Consider the following 12,701-nt stretch of genomic DNA (forward strand, 5'->3'; position numbering starts at 1 on the left):
ATGACAGGTCAGGCTGTCAGATTTTCCTACCCCGTCACTTTTTCCTACCCCTGGTGGGTTGCCCAATGCCTGCTCTCAGTAGGCTTTTCTGATCGGTAGGAAAAAATGACAGGCAGGCTGTCAGATTTTCCTACCCTGTCACTTTTTCCTACCCTTGGGTGGGTTGCCCAATGCCTGCTCTCGGTAGGATTTTCTGATGGGTAGGAAAAAATGACAGGTCAGGCTGTCAGATTTTCCTACCCGTCACTTTTTCCTACCCCTGGGTGGGTTGCCCAATGCCTGCTCTTGGTAGGATTTTCTGACAGGTAGGAAAAAATGACAGGTCAGGTTGTCAGATTTTCCTAACCCGTCACTTTATCCTGCCCCTGGGAGGGTTGCCCAATGCCTATTCTTGGTGGTATTTTCTGATGGGTAGGAAAAAATGACAGGTCAGGCTGTCAGATTTTCCTACCCCGTCACTTTTTCCTGCCCCTGGGTGGGTTGCCCAATGCCTGCTCTCGGTAGGATTTTCTGACAGGTAGGAAGAAATGACAGGTCAGGCTGTCAGATTTTCCTACTCCGTCACTTTTTCCTACCCCTGGTTGGGTTGCCCAATGCCTGCTGTTGGAAGGATTTTCTGACGAGTAGGAAAAAATGACAGGTCAGGCTTCAGATAATCCTACCCCGTCACTTTTTCCTATCCCTGGTTGGGTTGCCCAATGCCTGCTCTTGGTAGGATTTACTGACAGGTAGGAAAAAATGACAGGCTATGCTGTCAGATTTTCCTACCCCGTCACTTTTTCCTACCCCTGGGTGAGTTGCCCGATGCCTGCCCTCAGTAGGATTTTCTGATGGGTAGGAAAAAATGACAGGTCTGGCTGTCAGATTTTCCTACCCCGTCACTTTTTCCTACCCAAGGGGTTGGTTGCCCAATGCCTGCTTTCAGTAGGATTTTCTGACGGGTAGGAAAAAATGATATGTCAGGATGTCAGATTTTACTACCGCGTCATTTTTTCCTACCCCTGGGTGGGTTGCCCAATGCCTGCCCTCAGTAGGATTTTCTGACGGGTAGGAAAAAATGATAGGTCAGGCTGTCAGATTTTCCTACCTCGTCACTCTTTCCTACCCCTGGTGGTTTGCCCAATGCCTGCCCTCAGTAGGATTTTCTGATGGGTAGGAAAAAATGACAGGTCAGGCTGTCAGATTTTCCTACCCGGTCACTTTTTCCTACCCCTGGGTTGGTTGCCCAATGCCTGCTCTCGGTAGGCTTTTCTGATGGGTAGGAAAAAATGACAGGCTATGCTGTCAGATTTTCTTACCCCGTCACTTTTTCCTACCCCTGGGTGGATTGCCCAATGCCTGCTCTCGGTAGGATTTTCTGACGGGTAGGAAAAAATGAGAGGTCAGGCTCTCAGATTTTCCTACCCAGTCACTTTTTCCTACCCCTGGGTGGGTTGCCCAATGCCTGATCTCAGTAGGATTTTCTGAAGGGTGGGAAAAAATGACAGGTCAGGCTGTCAGATTTTCCTACCCCGTCACTTTTTCCTACCCCTGTGTGGGTTGCCCAATGCCTGCTGTTGGTGGATGTTCTGATGGGTAGGAAAAAATGACAGGCCTGGCTGTCAGATTTTCCTACCCCGTCACTTTGTCCTGCCCCTGGGTGGGTTGCCCAATGCCTGCTCTTGGTAGGATTTTCTGACGGGTAGGAAGAAATGACAGGTCAGGCTGTCAGATTTTCCTACCCCGTCACTTTTTCTTACCTCTGGGTGGGTTGCCCAATGCCTGCTGTCGGTACGATTTTCTGTTGGGTAGGAAAAAATGACAGGTTAGGCTGTCAGATTTTCCTACCCGTCACTTTTTCCTACCCCTGGGTGGGTTGCCCAATGCCTGCTGTTGGTAGGATTTTCTGACGAGTAGGAAAAAATGACAGGTCAGGCTGTCAGAATTTCCTACCCCGTCACTTTTTCCTATCCCAGGGTGAGTTGCCCAATGCCTGCTCTTGGTAGGATTTTCTGACAGGTAGGAAAAAGTGACAGGCTATGCTGTCAGATTTTCCTACCCCGTCACTTTTTCCTACCCCTGGGTGGGTTGCCCAATGCCTGCCCTCAGTAGGATTTTCTGATGGGTAGGAAAAAATGACAGGTCTGGCTGTCAGATTTTCCTACCCGTCACTTTTTCCTACCCCTGGGTGGGTTGCCCAATGCCTGCTCTCGGTAGGATTTTCTGACGGGTAGGAAAAAATGATAGGTCAGGCTGTCAGATTTTCCTACCCAGTCATTTTTTCCTACCCCTGGGTGGTTTGCCCAATGCCTGCCCTCATTAGGATTTTCTGACGGGTAGGAAAAAATGATAGGTCAGGCTGTCAGATTTTCCTACCCCGTCACTTTTTCCTACCCCTGGGTGGGTTGCCCAATGCCTGCCCTCAGTAGGATTTTCTGATGGGTAGGAAGAAATGACAGGTCAGGCTGTCAGATTTTCCTACCCCGTCACTTTTTCCTACCCCTGGGTGGGTTGCCCAATGCCTGCTCTCAGTAGGCTTTTCTGATCGGTAGGAAAAAATGACAGGCAGGCTGTCAGATTTTCCTACCCTGTCACTTTTTCCTACCCTTGGGTGGGTTGCCCAATGCCTGCTCCCGGTTGGATTTTCTGACGGGTAGGAAAAAATGATAGGTCAGGCTGTCAGATTTTCCTACCCCGTCATTTTTTCCTACCCCTGGCTGGGTTGCCCAATGCCTGCCCTCAGTAGGATTTTCTGACGGGTAGGAAAAAATGATAGGTCAGGCTGTCAGATTTTCCTACCCCGTCACTTTTTCCTACCCCTGGGTGGGTTGCCCAATGCCTGCCCTCAGTAGGATTTTCTGATGGGTAAGAAGAAATGACATTGGGTGGGTTGCCCAATGCCTGCTCTCGGTAGGTTTTTCTGATGGGTAGGAAAAAATGACATGCCAGGCTGTCAGATATTCCTACCCCGTCACTTTTTCCTACCCCTGGGTGGGTTGCCCAATGCCTGCTCTCGGTAGGATTTTCTGGCGGGTATGAAAAAATGACAGGCCATGCTGTCAGATTTTCCTACCCGTCACTTTTTCCTACCCCTGGGTGGGTTGCCCAATGCCTGCTCTCGGTAGGATTTTCTGGCGGGTAGGAAAAATGATAGGTCAGGCTGTCAGATTTTCCTACCCCGTCACTCTTTCCTATCCCTGGGTAGGTTGCCCAATGCCTGCTGCTGGTAGGATTTTCTGACGAGTAGGAAAAAATGACAGGTAAAGCTGTCAGATTTTGCTACCCCGTCACTTTTCCTACCCATGGGTGGGTTGCCCAATGCCTGCTCTTGGTAAGATTTTCTGAGGGGTAGGAAAAAATGACAGGCCATGCTGTCAGATTTTCCTACCCCATCACTTTTTCCTACCCCTGGGTGGGTTGCCCAATGCCTGCTCTCAGTAGGATTTTCTGACATTTAGGAAAAAATGATAGGTCAGGCTGTCAGATTTTCCTACCCTGTCACTTTTTCCTACCCCTGGGTGGGTTGCCCAATGCCTGCTGTTGGTGGATGTTCTGATGGGTAGGAAAAAATGACAGGCCTGGCTGTCAGATTTTCCTACCCCGTCACTTTTTCCTACCCCTGGGTTCGTTGCCCAATGCCTGCTCTCGGTAGGATTTTCCGATGGGTAGGAAAAAATGACAGGTCAGGCTGTCAGATTTTCCTACCTGTCACTTTTTCCTACCCCTGGGTGGGTTGCCCAATGCCTGCTGTTGGTGGATTTTCTGATGGGTAGGAAAAAATGACAGGCCTGGCTGTCAGATTTTCATACCCCGTCACTTTTTCCTACCCCTGTGTGGGTTGCCCAATGCCTGCTCTCCGTAGGCTTTTCTGATGGGTAGGAAAAAATGACAAGTCAGGCTGTCAGATTTTCCTACCCCGTCACTTTTTCCTACCCTTGGGTGGGTTGCCCAATGCCTGTTGTCGGTACGATTTTCTGTTGGGTAGGAAAAAATGACAGTTCAGGCTGTCAGATTTTCCTACCCGTCACTTTTTCCTACCCCTGGGTGGGTTGAGCAATGCCTGCTGTTGGTAGGATTTTCTGACGAGTAGGAAAAAATGACTGGTCAGGCTGTCAGATTTTCCTACCCCGTCACTTTTTCCTATCCCTGGGTGGGTTGCCCAATGCCTGCTCTTGGTAGGATTTTCTGACAGGTAGGAAAAAATGACAGGCTATGCTGTCAGATTTTCCTACCACGTCACTTTTTCCTACCCCTGGGTGGGTTGCCCAATGCCTGCTCTCGGTAGGATTTTCTGACCGGTAGGAAAAAATGATAGGTCAGGCTGGCAGATTTTCCTACCCCGTCACTTTTTCCTACCCCTGGGTGGGTTGCCCAATGCCTGCCCTCAGTAGGATTTTCTGATGGGTAGGAAAAAATGACAGGTCTGGTTGTCAGATTTTCCTACCCCGTCACTTTTTCCTACCCCTGGGTGGGTTGCCCAATGCCTGCTCTCGATAGGATTTTCTGACGGGTAGGAAAAAATGATAGGTCAGGCTGTCAGATTTTCCTACCCCGTCATTTTTTCCTACCCCTGGGTGGGTTACCCAATGCCTGCCCTCAGTAGGATTTCCTGACGGGTTGGAAAAAATGATAGGTCAGGCTCTCAGATTTTCCTATCCCGTCAATTTTTCCTACCCCTGGGTGGGTTGCCCAATGCCTGCCCTCAGTTGGATTTTCTGATGGGTAGGAAAAAATGACAGGTCAGGCTTTGAGATTTTCCTACCCCGTCACTTTTTCCTACCCCTGGGTGGGTTGCCCAATGCCTGCTCTCGGTAGGATTTTCTGATGAGTAGGAAAAAATGACAGGTCAGGCTGTCAGATTTTCCTACCCCGTCACTTTTTCCTGCCCCTGGGTGGGTTGCCCAATGCCTGCTCTCAGTAGGATTTTCTGATGGGTAGGAAAAAATAACAGGTTAGGCTGTCAGATTTTACTTCCCCGTCACTTTTTCCTATCCCTGGGTTGGATGCCCAAGGCCTGCTCTTGGTAGGATTTTCTGATGGGTAGGAAAAAATGACAGGTCAGGCTGACAGATTTTCCTACCCCGTCACTTTTTCCTACCCTTGGGTGGGTTGCCCAATGCCTGCTCTCAGTAGGATTTTCTGATGGGTAGGAAAAAATGACAGGTCAGGCTGTCAGATTTTCCTACCCGTTACTTTTTCCTACCCCTGGGTGGGTTGCCCAATGCCTGCTCTTGGTAGGATTTTCTGACAGGTAGGAAAAAATGACAAGTCAGGCTGTCAGATTTTCCTAACCCGTCCATTTTTCCTATCCCTGGGTTGGTTGCCCAAGGCCTGCTCTTGGTAGGATTTTCTGACAGGTAGGAAAAAATGACAGGCTATGCTGTCAGATTTTCCTACCCCGTCGCTTTTTCCTACCCCTGAGTGGGTTGCCCAATGCCTGCTCTCGGTAGGATTTTCTGACAGGTAGGAAAAAATGATAGGTCAGGCTCTCAGATTTTCCTATCCCGTCACTTTTTCCTACCCCTGGGTGGGTTGCCCAATGCCTGCCCTCAGATTGTCCTACCCCGTCACTTTTTCCTACCCCTGGGTGGGTTGCCCAATGCCTGCTCTGGGTAGTATTTTCTGACGGGTAGGAAAAAATGATAGGTCAGGCTGTCAGATTTTCCTACCGCGTCACTTTTTCCTACCCCTGGGTGGGTTGCCCAATGCCTGCCCTCAGTAGGATTTTCTGACGGGTAGGAAAAAATGATAGGTCAGGCTGTCAGATTTTCCTACCCCGTCACTTTTTCCTACCCCTGGGTGGGTTGCCCAATGCCTGCTCTCGGTAGGCTTTTCTGATGGGTAGGAAAAAATGACAGGTCAGGCTGTCAGATTTTCCTACCCCATCACTTTTTCCTACCCCTGGGTGGGTTGCCCAATGCTTGCTCTTGGTAGGATTTTCTGACGGGTAGGAAAAAATGACTGGTCAGGCTGTCAGATTTTCCTACCCCGTCACTTTTTCCTACCCCTGGGTGGGTTGCCCAATGCCTGCTCTCGGTAGGCTTTTCTGATGGGTAGGAAAAAATGACAGGCAGGCTGTCAGATTTTCCTAACCCATCACTTTATCCTGCCCCTGGGTGAGTTGCCCAATTCCTGCTCTTGGTAGGATTTTCTGATGGGTAGGAAAAAATGACAGGTCAGGCTGTCAGATTTTCCTAACCCGTCACTTTATCCTGCCCTTGGGTGGGTTGCCCAGTCCCTGCTCTCGGTAGGATTTTCTGACGGGTAGGAAGAAATGACAGGTCAGGCTGTCAGATTTTCCTACCCCGTCACTTTTTCCTACCCCTGGGTGGGTTGCCCAATGCCTGCTCTCGGTAGGATTTTCTGACGGGTAGGAAAAATTATAGGTCAGGCTGTCAGATTTTCCTACCCCGTCACTTTTTCCTACCCCTGGGTGGGTTGCACAATGCCTGCCCTCGGTAGGATTTTCTGATGTGTAGGAAAAAATGACAGGTCAGGCTGTCAGATTTTCCTACCCCGTCACTTTTTCCTACCCCTGGGTGGGTTGCCCAATGCCTGCTCTCGGTAGGCTTTTCTGATGGGTAGGAAAAAATGACAGGTCAGGCTGTCAGATTTTCCTACCCCATCACTTTTTCCTACCCCTGGGTGGGTTGCCCAATGCCTGCTCTTGGTAGGATTTTCTGACGGGTAGGAAAAAATGACTGGTCAGGCTGTCAGATTTTCCTACCCCGTCACTTTTTCCTACCCCTGGGTGGGTTGCCCAATGCCTGCCCTCAGTAGGATTTTCTGATGGGTAGGAAAAAATGACAGGTCAGGCTTTGAGATTTTCCTACCCCGTCACTTTTTCCTACCCCTGGGTGGGTTGCCCAATGCCTGCTCTCGGTAGGATTTTCTGATGAGTAGGAAAAAATGACAGGTCAGGCTGTCAGATTTTCCTACCCCGTCACTTTTTCCTGCCCCTGGGTGGGTTGCCCAATGCCTGCTCTCAGTAGGATTTTCTGATGGGTAGGAAAAAATAACAGGTTAGGCTGTCAGATTTTACTTCCCCGTCACTTTTTCCTATCCCTGGGTTGGGTGCCCAAGGCCTGCTCTTGGTAGGATTTTCTGATGGGTAGGAAAAAATGACAGGTCAGGCTGACAGATTTTCCTACCCCGTCACTTTTTCCTACCCTTGGGTGGGTTGCCCAATGCCTGCTCTCAGTAGGATTTTCTGATGGGTAGGAAAAAATGACAGGTCAGGCTGTCAGATTTTCCTACCCGTTACTTTTTCCTACCCCTGGGTGGGTTGCCCAATGCCTGCTCTTGGTAGGATTTTCTGACAGGTAGGAAAAAATGACAAGTCAGGCTGTCAGATTTTCCTAACCCGTCCATTTTTCCTATCCCTGCGTTGGTTGCCCAAGGCCTGCTCTTGGTAGGATTTTCTGACAGGTAGGAAAAAATGACAGGCTATGCTGTCAGATTTTCCTACCCCGTCGCTTTTTCCTACCCCTGAGTGGGTTGCCCAATGCCTGCTCTCGGTAGGATTTTCTGACAGGTAGGAAAAAATGATAGGTCAGGCTCTCAGATTTTCCTATCCCGTCACTTTTTCCTACCCCTGGGTGGGTTGCCCAATGCCTGCCCTCAGATTGTCCTACCCCGTCACTTTTTCCTACCCCTGGGTGGGTTGCCCAATGCCTGCTCTCGGTAGTATTTTCTGACGGGTAGGAAAAAATGATAGGTCAGGCTGTCAGATTTTCCTACCGCGTCACTTTTTCCTACCCCTGGGTGGGTTGCCCAATGCCTGCCCTCAGTAGGATTTTCTGACGGGTAGGAAAAAATGATAGGTCAGGCTGTCAGATTTTCCTACCCCGTCACTTTTTCCTACCCCTGGGTGGGTTGCCCAATGCCTGCTCTCGGTAGGCTTTTCTGATGGGTAGGAAAAAATGACAGGTCAGGCTGTCAGATTTTCCTACCCCATCACTTTTTCCTACCCCTGGGTGGGTTGCCCAATGCTTGCTCTTGGTAGGATTTTCTGACGGGTAGGAAAAAATGACTGGTCAGGCTGTCAGATTTTCCTACCCCGTCACTTTTTCCTACCCCTGGGTGGGTTGCCCAATGCCTGCTCTCGGTAGGCTTTTCTGATGGGTAGGAAAAAATGACAGGCAGGCTGTCAGATTTTCCTAACCCGTCACTTTATCCTGCCCCTGGGTGAGTTGCCCAATTCCTGCTCTTGGTAGGATTTTCTGATGGGTAGGAAAAAATGACAGGTCAGGCTGTCAGATTTTCCTAACCCGTCACTTTATCCTGCCCTTGGGTGGGTTGCCCAGTCCCTGCTCTCGGTAGGATTTTCTGACGGGTAGGAAGAAATGACAGGTCAGGCTGTCAGATTTTCCTACCCCGTCACTTTTTCCTACCCCTGGGTGGGTTGCCCAATGCCTGCTCTCGGTAGGATTTTCTGACGGGTAGGAAAAATTATAGGTCAGGCTGTCAGATTTTCCTACCCCGTCACTTTTTCCTACCCCTGGGTGGGTTGCACAATGCCTGCCCTCGGTAGGATTTTCTGATGTGTAGGAAAAAATGACAGGTCAGGCTGTCAGATTTTCCTACCCCGTCACTTTTTCCTACCCCTGGGTGGGTTGCCCAATGCCTGCTCTCGGTAGGCTTTTCTGATGGGTAGGAAAAAATGACAGGTCAGGCTGTCAGATTTTCCTACCCCATCACTTTTTCCTACCCCTGGGTGGGTTGCCCAATGCCTGCTCTTGGTAGGATTTTCTGACGGGTAGGAAAAAATGACTGGTCAGGCTGTCAGATTTTCCTACCCCGTCACTTTTTCCTACCCCTGGGTGGGTTGCCCAATGCCTGCCCTCAGTAGGATTTTCTGATGGGTAGGAAAAAATGACAGGTCAGGCTGTCAGATTTTCCTACCCCGTCACTTTTTCCTACCCCTGGGTGGGTTGCCCAATGCCTGCTCTCGGTAGGCTTTTCTGATGGGTAGGAAGAAATGACAGGCAGGCTGTCAGATTTTCCTACCCCGTCACTTTTTCCTACCCTTGGGTGGGTTGCCCAATGCCTGCTCTTGGTAGGATTTCCTGACTGGTAGGAAGAAATGACAGGTCAGGCTGTCAGATTTTCCTACCCCGTCACTTTTTCTTACCTCTGGGTGGGTTGCCCAATGCCTGCTGTCGGTAGGATTTTCTGTTGGATAGGAAAAAATGACAGTTCAGGCTGTCAGATTTTCCTACCCGTCACTTTTTCCTACCCCTGGGTGGGTTGCCCAATGCATGCTGTTGGTAGGATTTTCTGACGAGTAGGAAAAAATGACAGGTCAGGCTGTCAGATTTTCCTACTCCGTCACTTTTTCCTACCTCTGGGTGGATTGCCCAATGACTGCTCTCGGAAGGATTTCCTGACGGGTTGGAAAAAATGATAGGTCAGGCTCTCAGATTTTCCTATCCCGTCAATTTTTCCTACCCCTGGGTGGGTTGCCCAATGCCTGCCCTCAGTTGGATTTTCTGATGGGTAGGAAAAAATGACAGGTCAGGCTTTGAGATTTTCCTACCCCGTCACTTTTTCCTACCCCTGGGTGGGTTGCCCAATGCCTGCTCTCGGTAGGATTTTCTGATGAGTAGGAAAAAATGACAGGTCAGGCTGTCAGATTTTCCTACCCCGTCACTTTTTCCTGCCCCTGGGTGGGTTGCCCAATGCCTGCTCTCAGTAGGATTTTCTGATGGGTAGGAAAAAATATCAGGTTAGGCTGTCAGATTTTACTTCCCCGTCACTTTTTCCTATCCCTGGGTTGGATGCCCAAGGCCTGCTCTTGGTAGGATTTTCTGATGGGTAGGAAAAAATGACAGGTCAGGCTGACAGATTTTCCTACCCCGTCCCTTTTTCCTACGCTTGGGTGGGTTGCCCAATGCCTGCTCTCAGTAGGATTTTCTGATGGGTAGGAAAAAATGACAGGTCAGGCTGTCAGATTTTCCTACCCGTTACTTTTTCCTACCCCTGGGTGGGTTGCCCAATGCCTGCTCTTGGTAGGATTTTCTGACAGGTAGGAAAAAATGACAAGTCAGGCTGTCAGATTTTCCTAACCCGTCCATTTTTCCTATCCCTGGGTTGGTTGCCCAAGGCCTGCTCTTGGTAGGATTTTCTGACAGGTAGGAAAAAATGACAGGCTATGCTGTCAGATTTTCCTACCCCTTCGCTTTTTCCTACCCCTGAGTGGGTTGCCCAATGCCTGCTCTCGGTAGGATTTTCTGACAGGTAGGAAAAAATGATAGGTCAGGCTCTCAGATTTTCCTATCCCGTCACTTTTTCCTACCCCTGGGTGGGTTGCCCAATGCCTGCCCTCAGATTGTCCTACCCCGTCACTTTTTCCTACCCCTGGGTGGGTTGCCCAATGCCTGCTCTCGGTAGTATTTTCTGACGGGTAGGAAAAAATGATAGGTCAGGCTGTCAGATTTTCCTACCGCGTCACTTTTTCCTACCCCTGGGTGGGTTGCCCAATGCCTGCCCTCAGTAGGATTTTCTGACGGGTAGGAAAAAATGATAGGTCAGGCTGTCAGATTTTCCTACCCCGTCACTTTTTCCTACCCCTGGGTGGGTTGCCCAATGCCTGCTCTTGGTAGGCTTTTCTGATGGGTAGGAAAAAATGACAGGTCAGGCTGTCAGATTTTCCTACCCCATCACTTTTTCCTACCCCTGGGTGGGTTGCCCAATGCTTGCTCTTGGTAGGATTTTCTGACGGGTAGGAAAAAATGACTGGTCAGGCTGTCAGATTTTCCTACCCCGTCACTTTTTCCTACCCCTGGGTGGGTTGCCCAATGCCTGCTCTCGGTAGGCTTTTCTGATGGGTAGGAAAAAATGACAGGCAGGCTGTCAGATTTTCCTAACCCATCACTTTATCCTGCCCCTGGGTGAGTTGCCCAATTCCTGCTCTTGGTAGGATTTTCTGATGGGTAGGAAAAAATGACAGGTCAGGCTGTCAGATTTTCCTAACCCGTCACTTTATCCTGCCCTTGGGTGGGTTGCCCAGTCCCTGCTCTCGGTAGGATTTTCTGACGGGTAGGAAGAAATGACAGGTCAGGCTGTCAGATTTTCCTACCCCGTCACTTTTTCCTACCCCTGGGTGGGTTCCCAATGCCTGCTCTCGGTAGGATTTTCTGACGGGTAGGAAAAATTATAGGTCAGGCTGTCAGATTTTCCTACCCCGTCACTTTTTCCTACCCCTGGGTGGGTTGCACAATGCCTGCCCTCGGTAGGCTTTTCTGATGGGTAGGAAAAAATGACAGGTCAGGCTGTCAGATTTTCCTACCCCATCACTTTTTCCTACCCCTGGGTGGGTTGCCCAATGCCTGCTCTTGGTAGGATTTTCTGACGGGTAGGAAAAAATGACGGGTCAGGCTGTCAGATTTTCCTACCCCGTCACTTTTTCCTACCCCTGGGTGGGTTGCCCAATGCCTGCCCTCAGTAGGATTTTCTGATGGGTAGGAAAAAATGACAGGTCAGGCTTTGAGATTTTCCTACCCCGTCACTTTTTCCTACCCCTGGGTGGGTTGCCCAATGCCTGCTCTCGGTAGGATTTTCTGATGAGTAGGAAAAAATGACAGGTCAGGCTGTCAGATTTTCCTACCCCGTCACTTTTTCCTGCCCCTGGGTGGGTTGCCCAATGCCTGCTCTCAGTAGGATTTTCTGATGGGTAGGAAAAAATAACAGGTTAGGCTGTCAGATTTTACTTCCCCGTCACTTTTTCCTATCCCTGGGTTGGGTGCCCAAGGCCTGCTCTTGGTAGGATTTTCTGATGGGTAGGAAAAAATGACAGGTCAGGCTGACAGATTTTCCTACCCCGTCACTTTTTCCTACCCTTGGGTGGGTTGCCCAATGCCTGCTCTCAGTAGGATTTTCTGATGGGTAGGAAAAAATGACAGGTCAGGCTGTCAGATTTTCCTACCCGTTACTTTTTCCTACCCCTGGGTGGGTTGCCCAATGCCTGCTCTTGGTAGGATTTTCTGACAGGTAGGAAAAAATGACAAGTCAGGCTGTCAGATTTTCCTAACCCGTCCATTTTTCCTATCCCTGGGTTGGTTGCCCAAGGCCTGCTCTTGGTAGGATTTTCTGACAGGTAGGAAAAAATGACAGGCTATGCTGTCAGATTTTCCTACCCCGTCGCTTTTTCCTACCCCTGAGTGGGTTGCCCAATGCCTGCTCTCGGTAGGATTTTCTGACAGGTAGGAAAAAATGATAGGTCAGGCTCTCAGATTTTCCTATCCCGTCACTTTTTCCTACCCCTGGGTGGGTTGCCCAATGCCTGCCCTCAGATTGTCCTACCCCGTCACTTTTTCCTACCCCTGGGTGGGTTGCCCAATGCCTGCTCTCGGTAGTATTTTCTGACGGGTAGGAAAAAATTATAGGTCAGGCTGTCAGATTTTCCTACCGCGTCACTTTTTCCTACCCCTGGGTGGGTTGCCCAATGCCTGCCCTCAGTAGGATTTTCTGACGGGTAGGAAAAAATGATAGGTCAGGCTGTCAGATTTTCCTACCCCGTCACTTTTTCCTACCCCTGGGTGGGTTGCCCAATGCCTGCTCTCGGTAGGCTTTTCTGATGGGTAGGAAAAAATGACAGGTCAGGCTGTCAGATTTTCCTACCCCATCACTTTTTCCTACCCCTGGGTGGGTTGCCCAATGCTTGCTCTTGGTAGGATTTTCTGACGGGTAGGAAAAAATGACTGGTCAGGCTGTCAGATTTT

This window comes from Ambystoma mexicanum, chromosome 5p (assembly GCF_040938575.1).
Source record: "Ambystoma mexicanum isolate Mex_15411 chromosome 5p, UKY_AmexF1_1, whole genome shotgun sequence".
NCBI lineage: Eukaryota > Metazoa > Chordata > Amphibia > Caudata > Ambystomatidae > Ambystoma > Ambystoma mexicanum.